Here is a 17,850-nt window from a genome sequence, read left to right on the forward strand (position 1 = left end):
TCTGTACACCAAATGCAACTAAAACATAAATCTTACAATTTCAAATTCCTCACTGGTTATCTCCCTTTAGTCTGCCTGATAAAAGAAGCTGGCTACTCAAAATAGAATTGTCACCAGGACAAAGCACGCCAATCAATGGGCCATGTTATCACCCCGTTTTTTTTGGTTTTGTTTTTTTTCTTCTTAACATAAACCAGGTAACAAGACAGTACAAAGATTCTTAGGCCATAGCAGAAAAGAAATAAATTTGATGAAAAAAAACTAAATAAATAAACAAACCTGTAATGCTTCTAAAACTCTACTCAAACTTTTATTGTGTAGACTTGTTAGTTACAGTAAAACGGTCTCCTCTAACTGTTAGGAACAATATATCACCAAATTAGCATGTTTTTTTAGCCAGTGAGAATTTTTACCTTAATATAAGCAAGGGTGTAGGATAGTTGAATTTTGTTTAAATTCATAGCACTGAAAAAGTTTGCTAGCCATCATCATCAGTTATCTAGCCATCACCGTCAGTTATCTAGCCATTACTGAAACATACTTTCATGATTGGTTTGTGTAAATGTTCTGTCTGCTTTGTGGTCTAGCCCATTTACATGTACATCTACCCCAATCAGATACACATGTACATCTACCCCAATCACATTTACATGTACCCAGTTCTCATTTACATGTACATCTACCCCATTCACATGTACCCAGTTCACATTTACACGTACATCTACCCCAATCACATTTACATGTACCACATTTACATGTTGTTCTAGGATTGTCCACTTCACCTATTTGGCTCAGAAGAAGATTTAACAGGGACAGTGTGTTGTCATGAGCAACACTGTTTTACTCAGGCTATAACTGTTATTAAGCATGATCGGCGGCTGTGTTTATGTCTACCGTCTGATAAAGAAACCAACAGATATAGGGTGTACACTCAACTTGAAATGTGAAAACCCATCCATCTTGATTCACAAGCTGTCTGCACTCTCACAGAGCAGTTCTACGAGATCTTAATGATGGAGAGAAAACAAGTGTTACTAATAAGTGTAAGATAAAATTCCAGTGTACCACGCAATAACGAAGAAGAAAAAAAACTGCCTATCTACGCGCTTAGTTTCTATTCTGAGGTCATTAGATCTACATAGCTACAAGCCAGCAATAAATAGCCTATCACACTTCTAGCCATCTATCTAGATTTTTTTTGCATCATCCAGCAAAATGACAGGGTTTGCCAAATTGACTTGCCATTCACCATTAGTACCCTTCAACATCTACTGCTGAATTCCGGTTTTGCAGCGGTGGCGATGTGGAGACCAACTCTCAGAAAAGCACTCGGGAACATCGCCATCGACTGCGCACAATGAAGAGTGCCCTGCGTTCACCCCCCTTCACCCTAACACACCTGTTCTCTCGATCAGATCCTTTAACTCAAGCTTCATACTGCATCGAGTTTCCCTGTGCAGGAAAGCCTGGGCTAACTTTCTAGCATTTCCCCAGCCTTCGGTCGAATTGCACATTGATCTTTTTCTCAGAAGTACACAGTAAACTATTTATCGCAAATAACTCCATTCCATTTAATTTGATGCAATTCAGGGTTGGCTCGTCGCTGTGCCAAATGCCATTTCAGACACTATTGACTGAGGCCATAAAATGCTCTTAAAACATTGCATTATCAACAGTCGTCCGAGTTCACCTTCGCAGTGTTTTCAAAGGCGAGCTAGTGTATAAAAATCAATATGATAGAGCTAGTGAGTGTGGTTAGTTAAAGCCTAATTCCACATACTGCCCACTTGTATTGCCTCGTTACCCCTAAATAGGAATCTACAGTTGTGCCTTTGGGGTGGAGAAGGCTTAGTAAGGCACTTATTCAGCTTCACCCGCTTTTTCTACGATAACACTCATAGATCCGTCCCATTATGAACACAATGGCGATGGACAAATCTACCAAAGTCGTCAATATCACAATATCAAACGATCACCACCAAAATCTGCCAATACTTTTCACAGACAATCAATTCAACACATTGCAAACAAACCTGGTTTATTCTCTAGCTTTGAAAATGTGCTCTTCATGAAATAGTTTGGAATTTTAATCCCAAAGCTTTTAGGAAAATTGTATAGCTACCAATTTCCTGAATTCTTGAGGGGTAAAAATCTGAAATCAGTCTTTTGTTAAAAGTTCATATGTTTCATGCCTAAATGTTATGAATGGTTCATATTAAGCTCAACTCGAGTGTAATGATGTCCCATCTGGAAACACTACAAAGTGCTTTCTGATCAAGATTGCTAATATTAAATCTAGAATTTCAAATTCCCTTGGATGTATTTTTCTGACAAAAATAGTTCATTTTTTCCTTGCTATTTATTACAAAAACCTTATTGCTGAAGAAATTTGTAACCCAGTTTTACTGCAAACACACACAACACAAAAATGCCAAAAAAAAAAAAAGAAAAAGAAAATGATGGTGATAGAACCAATAAAGATCAATGTACGAGTAAGATGTATAAATTGGTCTATTTATTTGCGCAGGCCTAATCACAGTATATTGTATGTCACAGCTAAGAGCCGGCAATCACCTCAGGGAAGCGGCAAAGCCCTGTCGCTGATCACAGTTGTGCAGACATGGGGCCGCGCAAATTGCAAACACTTGTACCGTTTGTAGTGGCCAAACATGGCAATTCATCAGGAAAACTGGAGGAAAAAAAAAGCAGTAGAGGCTGTAGTAATAAGGCCGCAGATATAAAGCAATGTCCCTATGGATCTGTTCTAGTAAGAGACAAAGCCCATGAGCATAAGGTCGAGAATTTTAACCCCAGTATCCTTCATTGTTCCATTTTTTGCTCCTCTTTTGTTTTTCTTTTTTCAAACAGGAACTGATAACAAAGTGGAAGAATACAGCAGATTGTAAGCAGGAAGTCAGTTTCTGTTCTCCGCTCTTGACACAAAAACATTTCAATTGCAAGACTGAACATCTTGCACTGAAGGATGAGACATCTGAATAGCAAGACTGCCGTGTACTAGCCTTAAGACATTTGAATGGTAAGACTGACTGTCTTGTACTCAATGATGACACATTTCAACCATAAGACTGACTGTAATGGGTTCAATGATGAGACATTTCAATGGTAAGACCGACTGTCTTGTACTCCATGATGAGATGTTTGAATGTTAACTCTGGCTGTCTTGTAATCAATGATGAGACATTTCAATGGTAAGACTGACTGTCTTGCACTCAATGATGAGATGTTTGAATGGTAAGACTGACTGTATTGTGTTCAATGATGAGATGTTCGAATGGTAAGACCGTCTTGTACAATTGTGTTGCATCTGCTTATCTATCAGGCTAAGAGTCCCCCTGTGAAGAAAAGGCGTGTGCTTAAGAGGGAAATGTCATTGGAAACTTGACCCATAAGCTTGGCTACAAGAAGTTAATTAGATCACTGAAAATCACTGCACCAAAGAACATTTACAGCGCAAACACAGCAAACAGCATCAAACACATTCCCTCAGAACACAATAATAAGGATTGCACTGGCATTCTTCAAAAGGAGACATTCCAGCCAGGACAATAATCTAATAGAACAAAAAAGCTTCCATTCTTGCAGCAAAAACTGCAGCTGGGGTCAATTATCAAAAGAGTTGTCAGGTACGATTCTAGCAAAGTGCCTCTGAATGAACGAAATGAAACGCGGACCTATCTGGTTCACTTCCACTAGTGATGTTCATCATGCTGCCTCGGGGACAGCACATACTAGACTGTCACCTAATTGTGTTTAATGGGCAAGGGACTGCAAAAGCAAGCGCAGGACTGTTAATTGGTGGCGCGTGAAGAGCAATCATTCGATGTATCCTGATAGCCTATTTCGTGGTGTCCTTTTCGTTTGAGTTGGACTAAGAGAATGCTGAATTTCAGAATACAGGCATGTCCATGAAAAGCAACCAAATTAAGGCGGTCATGCATAACAGCAAAGTGGCATAAGCCACTCATTTATGTATCTCAACTGTCATAAGAAAATGCATGCACATTGAAAATTTAATAACTAGCAAAATCAACGAACCATATTTGTACAGCTGTCTAATTGGAAACTGTGTGTAGTGAGACTGAAGTGTAAGTCAGGATATCAGTTGGCTTAGCAAATTGTTTCATATCCAGTGGGCCTATATGCCACATAATGACAAGGTAATTACCAAAGCATATCATATAGCCGTTACTCAAAGACTTGCTGCGGAAATCAAACAACTACCCATAGCCATCAAGCATTAATAACACAGGCATGCAGCCTTCCATCAAAGCAAACAGAACACTTCTTCACCAGGAATACACAAGGTAGCGCACAAAACAAAAGCCCTGAAAAACAAAAGCTTTGTGACGAGCGATGAAGAAATCCATCGTTTGTCCTCAGCCAAGAGGGCAAGCCCAGGGACATCTTTTATTCCTGGTCCTGATTGCAGCAGTTGACCTTTCAATGCTTCCTTCGTCGCTTTTGTCTACATCAGCAATACGGCTTGCTCTACCATTTTCATTGCCTCACTAGTATTGATCTTCTTTTATCTGGGTAAATCCCCAGGCTTATTGACACGCTGTTCTCTTTTACAGCCTCCAAACACGTCTAATAAGACCTGCTAAAAATCCCCGGAATTAAAAAAAAAAAGAACGAGATATTCCCAGTACCCATATATAAATTATGTACAGATATCCTGAGTGTGCCTTGAGTGACACACTTTGGATGTCTGCGCTTAAACACCGCAATTTGAAACACATTTATTACTAATGCTTTAATCAATAAGGTGAAAGAGGACATCAGAAGGAGACACCCAGCTCGCAAATATGTCCTTGTTGTGGGTAATGCTCCAATGTTAAGTTTTGTTTTCCTATTCCCGATAGCCGAAGCTGTAATGTCTCTCGATTACTACTGTTTGGCTCACACAATCTATGATATAGTCAGATTATATCAGTAAACCATGTTGCGACATGGTAGTGGGCAGCCTCCCCTAGTTGTACTACGAACTATATATCTAACCCTACAGGAATTGAACAGTAGTCCTGTATACACACAGTATACATCTTTATACAGTATTTTCCTTTCCAAAACTTTGACCTTCATGAAACTCCATTATGTTAATTTTTTTTCACAAACCGTGTTATGATTTTATTAGGACAATTTACAACATACCAAAACTGACAATACGTTTTCTTGGAAATTATCAAATTTCGTAATGATTTCAAACAAATGCAAGTTTATTTGACTCCGCTTGATTTGAATGCATGACTATGGCTTAATGCCACCTTGGCAGTACTTCAACCACATCGTGCTGAGCACTTAATTTGAAGAGTATTGCTTTACAAATACCCACATGCATGTGTAAGTACCATCAGACATCTCCATGTATGTTGAAGTAAGAAGAGCTTTCTTAGCGGTCAAGAAGGCCTCTCCCCTATCCCCCAAGCTACTGGCCAAGACAAAGGTCAACTCCACTGGGTCTGGACCTCAAGAGACTCTGACCATCCAGCCAGAGTTTGGATTACTATCAGGTCCAGTAAATCCAGACCCCATTACAGCTCATGGCAGAGCAAAGCTCCTGCTGCCACTCCTGATGGTGAATCGTGTCGACCTATTACAGGATTCAATGATCACCGCTTTTGACAGAGAAGTCATTTGAAAGCGGCCCCCAAAGTGAATTTAAAGCCAAATCCTCAAGAGTTTAGTGGAATGGATTTCGTCTTGGGTCAAGATGCTTTTACCATCTTCAACAAGGATTCTGATTCATTTCTACGTCCATTCGGTCAGGGACGAAAAATTATGGACTATCTACGATTTCAATTGCTCCGCTGGGCCGATCTTCGTTTTTAATGTTCCTTCGGCAATCTCTGGCCAATGGAATTGGCTCGGCGTCAAAAACATAGCTGTCACGGGTATGCTCTAGCTCAATGTACGGGATAATCAGATTCGCCTGCTGGTGAAGGAACGCCATGGTCAATGGTGCAGGAAGGTACTGAAGCCCAGAGAACCCGTTGATTTCTCTCCTGCAATCAGTTCCACTACTTCTGAGACATGGACTAATCAAGAGGCAAATTAAACCTTACTGCCATTTATCAATTTGGGGAATCAGATGACAGTTTGACAGGCGTGGATGTTCAGGGTGCCTGGCTCTCGCCCCTTATGTCCCTTATCCACCCGCACACCCACTCCTTCACTCCTCTGCTCAACATCATTAACCAATCTTGAGTGTCTCGCAAAATTTTTCACCACATAACTAGTTCCCAAGGAAACTCACACTTGTCCCAGACAAGAATCCCTTTGATTGCTGAGTCTCTGAGGCAATTACAGTGTGGTACAGGTACAAGCAACCATCATCATCAAGTCATATTATATACCCACCACCATTAAGTCCAGCCTCCACTGATAAAGCATTGTGACTGACCATTCTTCATATGTTAGTATTCACCACACATACATGTACTACACAATCTGTCCACAACAAGATTTTGTCAGAAGTACAATTAGCATTTTCAGCAGCAAAACTGACCTATTTTATTGATGTTTCATGCTGTAATTCACAAGATTTGTCCACGTATGATGGTGGCAAGATTTATGGGTTAATTAACAAAATAATCAACAGAACACCACGTACAATATCTGGAGAAATCGCAATAGTAAGTAACTATAAAAACACACCATTATAACACCCGCATCCCATAATAACACTAAAATTCCATCTTATCATGTTCTCAGATTTCATAAGTAGATAGACTTTCTTTATAACTCACATGCAAGCTGTGACACCAGTGCCAGATGGCATAATTAAATGTACCCGGCTGGTCATCCACAGAAGGATAAAGCCGTAAAGGGGCTAAGGCATGGAGCATGGCTTATGTTAACACGATGATGTCCCTTCAAATTAAGATGGATTATAGCCTCTTCAGATCACAGCATTGTGGTCACATCAGGAAAGAGAGTTGGAGGTGAGGGGTAGAGATTTTCACTAGCTTGTTATATCTGATAAAAAGCAGGAGGGGATTATCCTTGGTACAGATGGCCTGTTAGACCGCTCACACTGACCAGGCTGGACACTGCACCATCCAGAACTAATGACATTTATCTCCTTAGTTTAATGAAAGGATTTATAGTTGGCCTCCCTCCCTGGTTGGACAGGAATGATTGTCAGAGAGACTTCTCTTTTCAGACCCCAGGGCAATCTGAATCAGTTCATCAGCTCTGGCCTTGGACACTTCCACATATTCTAAACAGAGCTTGAGGGGGTAAGAGGAGGGGGAGGGGGGGGGGTAAGAGGAGGGGGGGGCAAAACATGAAGTAGGGTAGAATGAACGAAATTTGAAATTCAGAGGATTCCAGTCAATAAGAAGACATAATTATCTTCAAAGGATACATTTAAAAAAAAAAAACCACACACACACACCTACACACACCTACGCACACACACACACCTACACACACACACACACGCACTTACACACATACTCACACACACACCTACACACACACACACATACAAACACACACATACTCACGCACGCACACACACGTGCACACACACACACAAACACACACATACAAACACACACACACGCATGCACGCACACACGTACACACACACTCACACACACACTCACACACACAAACAGTAATGAAATAATCAGGCTATCACAGGAAACAAAATGCACAACATACAGCTCAACTTTATAAAAATTTCCAGTCAAAACCAAACTAACCCTGGAATAACCATTAATGGTTTTCACATAATTTCAAGTGTACAGTGTGCTGTTTAGCCTGGTTTCTGTGTAACCAGCCTGTGTTGGAGTCATATTGACAGAATTTAACCTCTACAGAGACTGTGACAACTCTCTCTTGTGACCGAATGCCATGAGCAGAGAGGCTTGAGGCCATCCACAGCTTTCTCCTACTTCTATTTGTCATGTTTAATTAATGTATCCCCTTCCCCATGTGAGACACTGCTTGCCTAACAAGTTATCATTTAATTAACTAGGGAACAACACGAGGCAGCCCGCAAGCCCAGAGGAATCTGTGGATAGAGTGACTGCAACTGGCAAGGCTGGCGAGGCACACGGAGTAGGAGGCTATTACACTGGATCGACCAGTTCACTGGACATGAGATATCACATCATAGGGCAATGATCCTCAACCTGTGACACAATCCTACACAAAAATAAGCTGAACATTCACAATATGTACAAAATCCTGCAAAAAGCCAAAGCCATCTTAAACTGGAGCGGTACACCTCTGTCATAAAGCCAGACAGATGCTAAAAACAAAACAAAAAAAAAACTGCCCCACCAATCCTGTATCAGAAGCAAGAGGAAATCTATAACTGTTGTGGGTATGCACATTTATAACTGTACTCAGGAATTGAAACACAAAACATTAGCCTGATACTAGATATTTGTCCATGCCAGAAAGAAGAGGTTTGCTATCCATTATACTGCACAAGAACTGTATTTCCATTTACTCTGTTACAAGGTCACTGTCTTTTCCTGGTCAAACAAATCTCCATCAGCCATACACATGTGATGTGGTGTACCTTTCAACCCCCATAGTGAATATTACTGTTACAGCATGTGGGTTAAGCTTGGAAACAAGTTGTTCTTGGAAACGGTTATTCTAGAGAACATTTTCTCTACACCTATTAACCATATCCTTCCCTAGCTTCAACTGGGCAGGACATAAGACTCACATTTCCACATTTTTTATATCTAATATGACCAATTCTCCATAAAAGACATTTTTCAGTTCCTCACCCAAGCTGGCCATGTCAATGACTACTTAACACAGGAATTAACTACTGATGACATACGGCCAGATACAAAATCCAGTATCCTGGGCCTCGTTGGAACCTTATCTCCAACTGATAATTGTGAACACTGCAACATGGCCAGCTTCGCAAGACTTCATTCAATATCTGATTCAGTATTGCAACACTGGATTCAGTATCTCGTGTCTGTTTGTAACCCTATCTTAACTTCTGTCAGTTGTAATGTGCCAATTAAGCACCAATGAATGAATGGTAAGGACAACATTGTAAAATGGCCAGTTTTACAAAATGGCTCTCTGCAGACTTCTTCTGCAGGAGGGTTTCTGATAAAAAGAAAGCAGGATATTTGATTCAGTAGCTCGGAGTCACTCTGCCATCTTATTTTTGTCAGTCATCTGTCGTAATGGTTCAACATGCACCAATCACCAGTCAATGGTGTCTTTCCCCTTGCATTCCACCCCCCCCCCCCCCCACCCCTTTCCCAACCACACCATCATCTACATCCTTACTCGCCCGCCCAAACCAATCCTGTCAACATGATTTACACTTCACTTAAGCGGTGCCCAGAACCCATGGATAAAGGGACACAGGAATTGAATTACAGCCAAAAACAAGATTAGAGTCAAGCTGAATGGGGACAGAAACCAGTGTATTTTCTATTAAACAATAATTTGATTTTGTTCATCTGACCATCCTGTGGTTTTATACGACCCACTTACATCAGCCTGATTGAACTGGGCAAGGGTTTGCTCATCGAACAAAAGAGCCAGTGCTCGCTCAACTAAGGGGAATTAACTGCTGCTCGATATAAAGATCAATACATATACATGGCTCAGACAGAGATTCGGTACTAAAAGGAAATTGATAACAGGCTAGTGAGAGGCCACTGGTGAAGCATACTCGGCTGCAGCCTGAGTTCCAGCGGGTCCAGAAATGTGAATTCTCACTAGAATGATCAATATGCGGTTCCCATGATGTACTTCTCGCGCAATCTACTGCCGACCAAATCACTTGTGAAACGTCCTCGGAGGAAAATCCAATAAAGCTGCAGCAAGTGACAAAAGCTAAGCATGAGGCGTAGAAAGTCATATTGCTCGCCTCAACTTCAGGTGGTCTGTCCCAATGCCTCTACCTTGTCAGACACGGTACAATATTGCTGAAGATCGTGTGGACAAGACACAAATACAGGACACCCATAAAGCTGCCTGGCAGGGTGCCAAGTGTAAGCTCGACAGCAAGAAAGCAACTCTTCACTGATATGTTCCATATTTATTGCCCCGCGCCTGGAGAAAATCACAGTGGAGATCCCCTCATGCCAGCCATCAAATAAAATCTGGCCTGTTTCATTAGAATAATGCCACAAAGATAAAGTCACGGAGACGTGAGAAGACCTAGAAGATGGCATCGTGGGGAGGACGAAATACGATAAAACGTTAAGAATGGCCAGAAATAAGCAAAACGGGGGGATTTTCTTATATCGACGCAAGGGGAGCAACCACTTATTACTTAGAGCGATTTGATTATCTCGAGGAAAGCCAAGGCCAAGCTAGGTAGAATAACACCAATCTCCCAATTGGAATGTCTTAACCCAATTCTGGCAATCTAGGGTGAAGCAGACCTCATTTCTTGTCCTGCACCCCTCCAATCTCCCTGGGGGCTCTGCCTTGTTTACCCACATGATCATATCCTGATTGAAATCAGCCAACTGGGATATATATAGATAACAGCCAGGGTAGGAAATGGCCGGGACGGTGTAGATCATGGAGGCTTCTCTGTACCACAGCCTACACTTGGATGTCTTATCTCGAGTTGCGGATAGTCGGATGGAGAAGGAAACTCTGATGAACATTGATCATTATTCCATCACTGGACCGCATCTACCAAATGTAATAACAATCTATAGAATTTCTGTTAGAGTTGCCAAACAAAATTCATACACCAAAAAAAAAAAACGAGAAAATATTTTCTGATTACCATGTCTTCCAGGTTACAAAAATGTGAATTTTTTTACTACACCCACCCACCACTTTCACCCCCACACTCCAAAGACAATGTGAAAAGTGTGCTATTTAGCTACAATCACTCTCAAACTCAACAATCATTCCAAGAATTCTATGTGGAAACCTACAGTATTTCAACCCCCAAGCAAGGCATCAATTCAGATCGACACCACTGATGGACAGCAGTGGTAGTATATTTGTTACAACCAATCCTCGACAGAGCCTCTAGTCTGATAAAGCCTGCTATTGTCTGTAGTTTAGCCTTCATTAATAAGCACAAGAAGAAAATCTAGGAAATTCCCACCTCTAATGGAACCTTGATCACATGTCTTGAGGGAGACAGTCGTTTGATAGTCGGGTTCAAGTCACTTGACACACAGGACAGTCAAACCCAAACATGTCTCCTTTAGACATCATGCTTCATGTTATCATTTCATTACTGGCTGAATATAGTGTTTATCCAATATTTATACCATCTACTCTTGCCAGCGATTTACTGTGAACACAAATCCACTGACAGCCTGAGTGGAGGTTTGCTGAAAAGCTTACACATCTTATTTTCCACTTTGACATTTTTCGCCTGGATTGTATAATTATCAAATCTCAACTACTTCCCACAATGCAGCCATGTGAAGTAGATGTGGCCATGTTAAACAGATCAGATCTCGAGTGGTGTTCGGCTATAGATTTATACGCTTTGCTCTCTGGTTGGATCAACTCTCTAGGCTTCATTATCATGTTAATGTATGCATACTACACAATCTGGCCCTGGCTTGATTTTCCTCACAATTTTCTGCTTGATCAATTGCAGAAATTGTACACATTTACCTCAGTCAAACATGGCCAGTAGGTGCTGGCTAAGGTAGACTGAATTCAATCAACCGGCACAAACATACAGAACTACAGAACTGCATCAAGGAAATGAGGCACAAATACCTGACCACAAACAGCAGAGGCAGAGGGATTATGGCTGGTGGATGCTTAGCCAAAAGTGTAGAAACAGGTTGGGGGGGGGGGTAGCATAGAGAGGGGGGATGGAGAGACAGGTTGATTTATCGAAGCGTTACCAATTAAGTCAACATCCCCTGTTAATTCTTCGACAGTTAAGGAGTAGAAATCTAACCACAAGCATCTAGTGGCTGATTCCCAAACAACAAAGCATGGAATTACCCGGGTGCCATTATGCAAATCTTGTGAAATGTCAAGCAGAAAATTAATGATCAATTCCTCGAAGCGATTTCATTCAATCGCCTTCAAATTCATTCAACACCTGGACAAATGACTAGGAGGTGATTAAAATGGAGTAGGCAATTGATCAGAAACCTACAGCGAGGACGTTCCGAGGGCGACTGTGAAGCGTCAAGGTCAAAGTGACGATAGCGTTACAATACCAATGACATTATGTCGAGACAAAAAACAAAACGAAAAAAAAAAAAAAAAAAAACCAACTGGTGAGCCTTCTCCTGAGAAGAAACTCTTTCCAACACTCTAACATGCAAACAAAGTTTGCAGCGCCATTCAAATTTACATAATCTGTTTGCCAACTGTTGTGTTTATTCACATCTGGGTGGGAAGTTTGTTTTACTTGTTGAAATTTGGCAACCTTGAAAGGGCCCCAGCCAAACAATTCAACCCTGAACCATTGTGGCTGAGGGGAAAAGAAATCGCAATACTGTTTACTGAGGAGACATCACTCCTCTGCTGTTATCTCATCTCAGCTTTGATCCATTTCAACAGTCCCCACTTACTTGGGGACTTAACATTCGCTCCATGAAACAAGTCAAAGGCAAGCGAGTTTCACGGTTTACTTTTCTTTTGTGAATACAAGCCGACCATTACTATCATGTGATCTTTGATCACAACTATTTAACTAATTTATTGTTTTCCTGTTACTTTGCATGGGCATAAGTCGCAGGTTGTGATGACATACTGAAGGCCCTGGTCACTTCCTTATGGCCAAACAAGCCTAGCCTAGCCTCCACGACCATATAATAAATCACAGCCCAGAAGAAGGTAAAGAACAAATTGGGCTGATTTTTCACACACTATACAACCCTTACAACATGAGTTTCCTCAGATCTAAATTCAGAGCACTGTCAGAAAAACCAGAAATAACCAAAACATACACAAACTTTTCATTTCAGACTTGTAATAATTTCCCTTGAAATTAGACTTTAATTTTGCACAAAAGTTCATAATTCCAGATAACTCTCACTTCTGTTTATTTCATGGGGTATCAAAATAAACTGAAAACGTACACACAACTAAGGGGTTCTTTTGCTTCTGCCGTATGTATAAACTAGACCCACAATCATTTATCTGCCCTTTGTTCACCGGCAAAAACTGAATCACAACCAACTAAATCTTAGCCCATGTCAGCCATAATATTTCTATAGCTTTACTCTTACCATAACCCCAAACCCAATCTCTACATAAAGCTTGTATCTACACGTTTGCATACAAAAACGGATAAGATTTACCACTACACTGTACACCCTCCCAGCCCTCAAGTCCCCAAATACAATTTTAATCGTGATCATTCTGACAGACAATGGGTGCAAAGATGAGTCCCAAAAGATGGCATAACTGTTATAGCTGTTTGTTATTGCCTAACAAATTTCCCGAGAATAGATAGCGAGAACGTATAACCTTCGGATGGATTCCTTCCTGTCGAAGCTATTGCCAATGGGGATGTTTTCTCTCTGTGAGGCTGTCGGTCGAGGTGTATCCGAGACACCAATAAAACCCTAAATATAGTCCCCGTCTCACATCCCGTTATCGATTCATTATTATTGAACATTCAGAGATTTCCCGCAGTAGGATCAGGGAGCCCCTTTATCATCCTTTGGCTAAAGTAGTTCAATTAGTATTCAAATGTATGCCCTACTGCCAGTGGACGGCCATCGGCAGTGGTAATCCTGGTTTACTTTATCTTGGTCCAAATCCCTCCGCCCATAAAGCCTGTTAAGGGGCTGCCGATCATCAAGATGTTGTTAATTGCCTGGGCTTGTGAAGAGTGAAGAGATTATTATTACAGTGGTTATTCCTCACTTACCCTAAAACTGCCCTGCACCCTCATACACAGGTGACCCTTCCCTGTCACCAACACCCCTATACCCACCCCCCATCCATCCCCATCTCCGCAGTCCTCACTTACCCTAAAACTGCCCTGCACCCTCATACACAGGTGACCCTTCCCTGTCACCAACACCCCTATACCCACCCCCCATCCATCCCCATCTCCACAGTCCTCACTTACCCTAAAACTGCCCTGCCCCCTCACACACAGGTGACCCTTCCCTGTCACCAACACCCCTATACCCGCCCCCCATCCATCCCCATCTCCACAGTCCTCACTTACCCTAAAACTGCCCTGGCCCCTCATACACAGGTGACTCTTCCCTATCACCTATCCCCATCTTTCCGATGTTAATGTGAATGATGAGAGCCAACTTGTGATTCACACTCAGCAAAGGGGAGAGGAAATGACAAAATGTGTGAGACATCACTATTCTATCAAAACATCAATTCGAACAGCTGCTTGTATTTGGGCTTCTCTTTTTTTTCTTCAGGACAGAATGATTACAGCTCACGGAATAGCTTCCTCCGCTGGATTCCTGTAAACGTTGCGTTCAAGGCTGCTAAGGCCAGCAGCGTTACAACATTCCATCATAGCCTGTTTATCCTACCCTCAAACTTTCATCAGCATCCTTCTCACTGGTGCCTACCCCCTTGTTATCTTGTATTGCCTTCACAATTTCATGGTCCCTAAGGCTGTCTGTGTAGGGGACATTCTTCCCCTAATTGGTCTCCACCCATGGCTGTGTAATAAACAATGTCTCAAGGATAGCCAGATTTCCCTGCCAGTCCCACTATCTGCCCTCACCCAGGCTCTGTGTGGCGCCATCCCACAGGCCTGAAACATTACACCCTGGCCCTGTGCTCCAAGGGAGCCCTGAGGTCACTGCCCCTATCTCTGGGGCCCCTCTATCACACCTATCCAGCTGTATGCCCCTAGACACTTGGTCTGACAGACGCCTGTTTTACAACCCTAGATTTTGTAACCAAACAACCCAATGACAGGATAGGAAGATGCTATAATGTCTCCAAACACAGTACATTTTCAAGGCAGTTGGATCCTGCAAGATTCTGTAGCCAAGGTAACTAACCAAGAAGCAAGATGACCCTGTAACGATTCCAAACATAATGTTCTGAAGACATGGAATTTCTATAAGATTCTGTGGCCTATATAACTAACCAATACACTAACAAGACAGCAAGATGACCCTGCAATGTGTCCAAGCATAATGGGATTTCTCCAAAATTCAGAAATCTGAAGATTAGTACTGATCCTCTCACTGAGTATCTCCACAGCTGTATCGTTTTCAAATGTTACCAATGCTTGCCCATGCCTGGAATATTAAATCGAGCATTGATTTTGAAGACAATTTCCGAAATGGATTTAATATAAAGCAAGCAAGGCTCACAAAACATCAGCTTTTGTTACAAGATATCCTGGGGCAAGTTCAAACAGATGGTTATGTGTGCACGAGCAATGCCTATTAACATACTGATACGCTGGTGAAGCAGCTCTGAAAAAATGGAGAAGCTCAACGAAGACATCGCATGTATACTGCAGGACAAGTCAAGTGCAAATGGTACAAGTAGTCAAGTAGAAATCATAACAACATTTCCTTGGAAGCTCAGCAGTTTAAAATCAATTTTAAAGAGTATTCCACAAAAGATTTTAAGATTTCCGTTTTCTGTTTTGTTGTTTAGAAAATTCCATATTTTAGACTGATTGTTGTTACTTAGTTTGTAATCAAATAGCATTTCCAGTGAAACATTAAAAAGACGTTCATAGAGACCAATTACACGGATGTACTCCAAAACTTCAAGATGTTTCAAGAGAATCAGTGGGGCTTTGAACAGCGCACATTATCCTGGTGCACACATTATGGTCCAAAGTGAACTGTTTGGTTATAGGACGTTAGTAAAGGAGTTTCTTTTATAACGGGGACAGTTTAATTTTCGCTTTAAATGAGGAATCCTTCTATCTTTTCCTTAACAGTGACCTGGGTCTCTGGATACTGCACCCTTGAGGCAGAGGGCACCATTAAAATTTAGTTATTTCACGTTTAATAACCTCCTGCAGCACTGCAAAGGCTTGGCTCTTAGCTTGTCAGGGGATGAGTCTCCAGTACAATGGTTTCCAGATCTATTCCCAGAAGGGCGCGAGAGAAAAACAGCAGTTGAATATTTATCCCAGCACGTCTTGCTGCCTCGAAGAAAAGCAGCGCTTTCTTTCGGCCTGACATCCATGGCAAGACAGACACCTAATGTATCTTTCTTTGTTAGTTGTTGCAGTTTTTTCTTTTTTTCTCCCGTCCTCTCTTTGCACAAAAGCTTTCCCATGTTACCCGCAACTGCTGTGTCCTGGAATTAATGCCATTCAAGCTGAATTCCCAGATCCCAAATGAAAATCACATCAGCATAGAATTAATTTCCATCCATGGTTGGCACAAATTCATTAGTCCCTCAAAAGATCAGGGGATTCGAGGGCTGGCAAGTCAGACTGACAACACCAACAACTTACAAAGTCTCACCAGCCCAAACTACTACTTCTGGTGAGTTTAACTACCAAATTATAGCTGTGCCCTTCCTCCTACTCTCCACCCCCTTCCAAAACCTCCATGTCCCAAATCTGTTAGACATCATATCTGCTGGACTGAACTCAAGTTCCATCCTTGATTGACTAGATCAGCCTCTTCACAAGTTTCCAGTGTGCCCTCTCCTCAAGATATACTTTATCCTGATTAACTGTTCCACTTCTGTGCAAACTAATTCCCTCAATCATTTACTCCACCACAGATAGGGACATTCGCCATTTACAAAGTGTTCAACTCATTTCTACCAAAAACAACAGAAATTATGCAACTTAACCTTCAAGAGTCTTAAAATAGACTCAAAACCAAGATTTATGGGAGCTTCACATATGTGGTAAACAAAAAAAACATAACTGTTAATGTACACGAAGTCTACAGGTAGAAATGTTTAGAAGCTGCAACGGCTGTGTTAAAATTTCCATTTCTGGTTAAATGTATGGCCAATAATGAATCCCTCCAAAAGTGGTTCTAAGTTGGTCGCTTGTCCACATGTAGTTATCCAAAGGTGGTAATAACCTTAGTGACCTTGCACTTCAAGACCCTGCATCATCACAGAGCCATTAAAATGTCTGACGATAATGAGAAAAAATCAACTCATAAAATACACCTAATACAAAATACACAATACAGAACGGGAAAAAAAATACATGATGAATGACACTTGATTCATAAATTTCATAAATATGGATGAGTTCAATTGAAAAATAAAGGCCCTCCAGAGTGGATTGAATTTTTTCCGCCCTATTTCTTGTTGGTATGCTTTGTCGATGGAAGGTGAACGGGACAAAAAATCTCTTCTTGCTGCAACTAATAACATTATTATTCTTCAGACAACTTGGGCAAAAAACTTTCTTTGTTCGGACGCATTTTGGTGATAAAGATTACCACGAAAGGGCAAAAACTGTGGAATATGCTTGCATGTGCTGGGTTTCAAGGCAGAGCACACTTCTGGTGAAGTAAGCTTTATTCCAAGATACATAATCAGTCTAAATAAATACAACTGTTACTATCCTTTGTTCTATAGGTTAAAAATTCATCAGAAGCCTCCCAAAAGTGAGTAAATGGTCAGAGTATGTGACATCCCGATATCCCTCAAGGAGACTAAAGACGACAGACTGGATGTTGTAATCATGTTCTCTATAGGCAGCATCTCCACATCCACAGAACCACAGCCCTCTTCACATAGCAGTATGTATCCCACTATATCCACATTAGAGGAATGCTACTGGACCTGATATCACCACAATCTCTACATGTTGCAGTATATCCCTCTATATCAACAGTTGATGACAGTGCTTAGCAAGTATATCCCCTCATATCCCTGAAACTTTAAATCCACAGTAGTGAAATGGGAGAAGCCTGCTAGTAGTGAGCTAAGGGCTAGCTGGCCGCTGAA

The 17,850-nt window shown here is 41.4% G+C and overlaps 1 protein-coding gene across 4 annotated transcripts in view; it reads right to left on the reverse strand.

The window, feature by feature from the left end:
• LOC135476764 (RNA-binding protein Musashi homolog 2-like) overlaps positions 1–17,850 on the reverse strand; it is a 101,015-nt gene that overhangs the window by 36,591 nt on the left and 46,574 nt on the right. The window lies entirely within an intron of this gene.

The sequence above is a fragment of the Liolophura sinensis genome, chromosome 10 (assembly GCF_032854445.1).
Source record: "Liolophura sinensis isolate JHLJ2023 chromosome 10, CUHK_Ljap_v2, whole genome shotgun sequence".
NCBI classification, from domain to species: domain Eukaryota; kingdom Metazoa; phylum Mollusca; class Polyplacophora; order Chitonida; family Chitonidae; genus Liolophura; species Liolophura sinensis.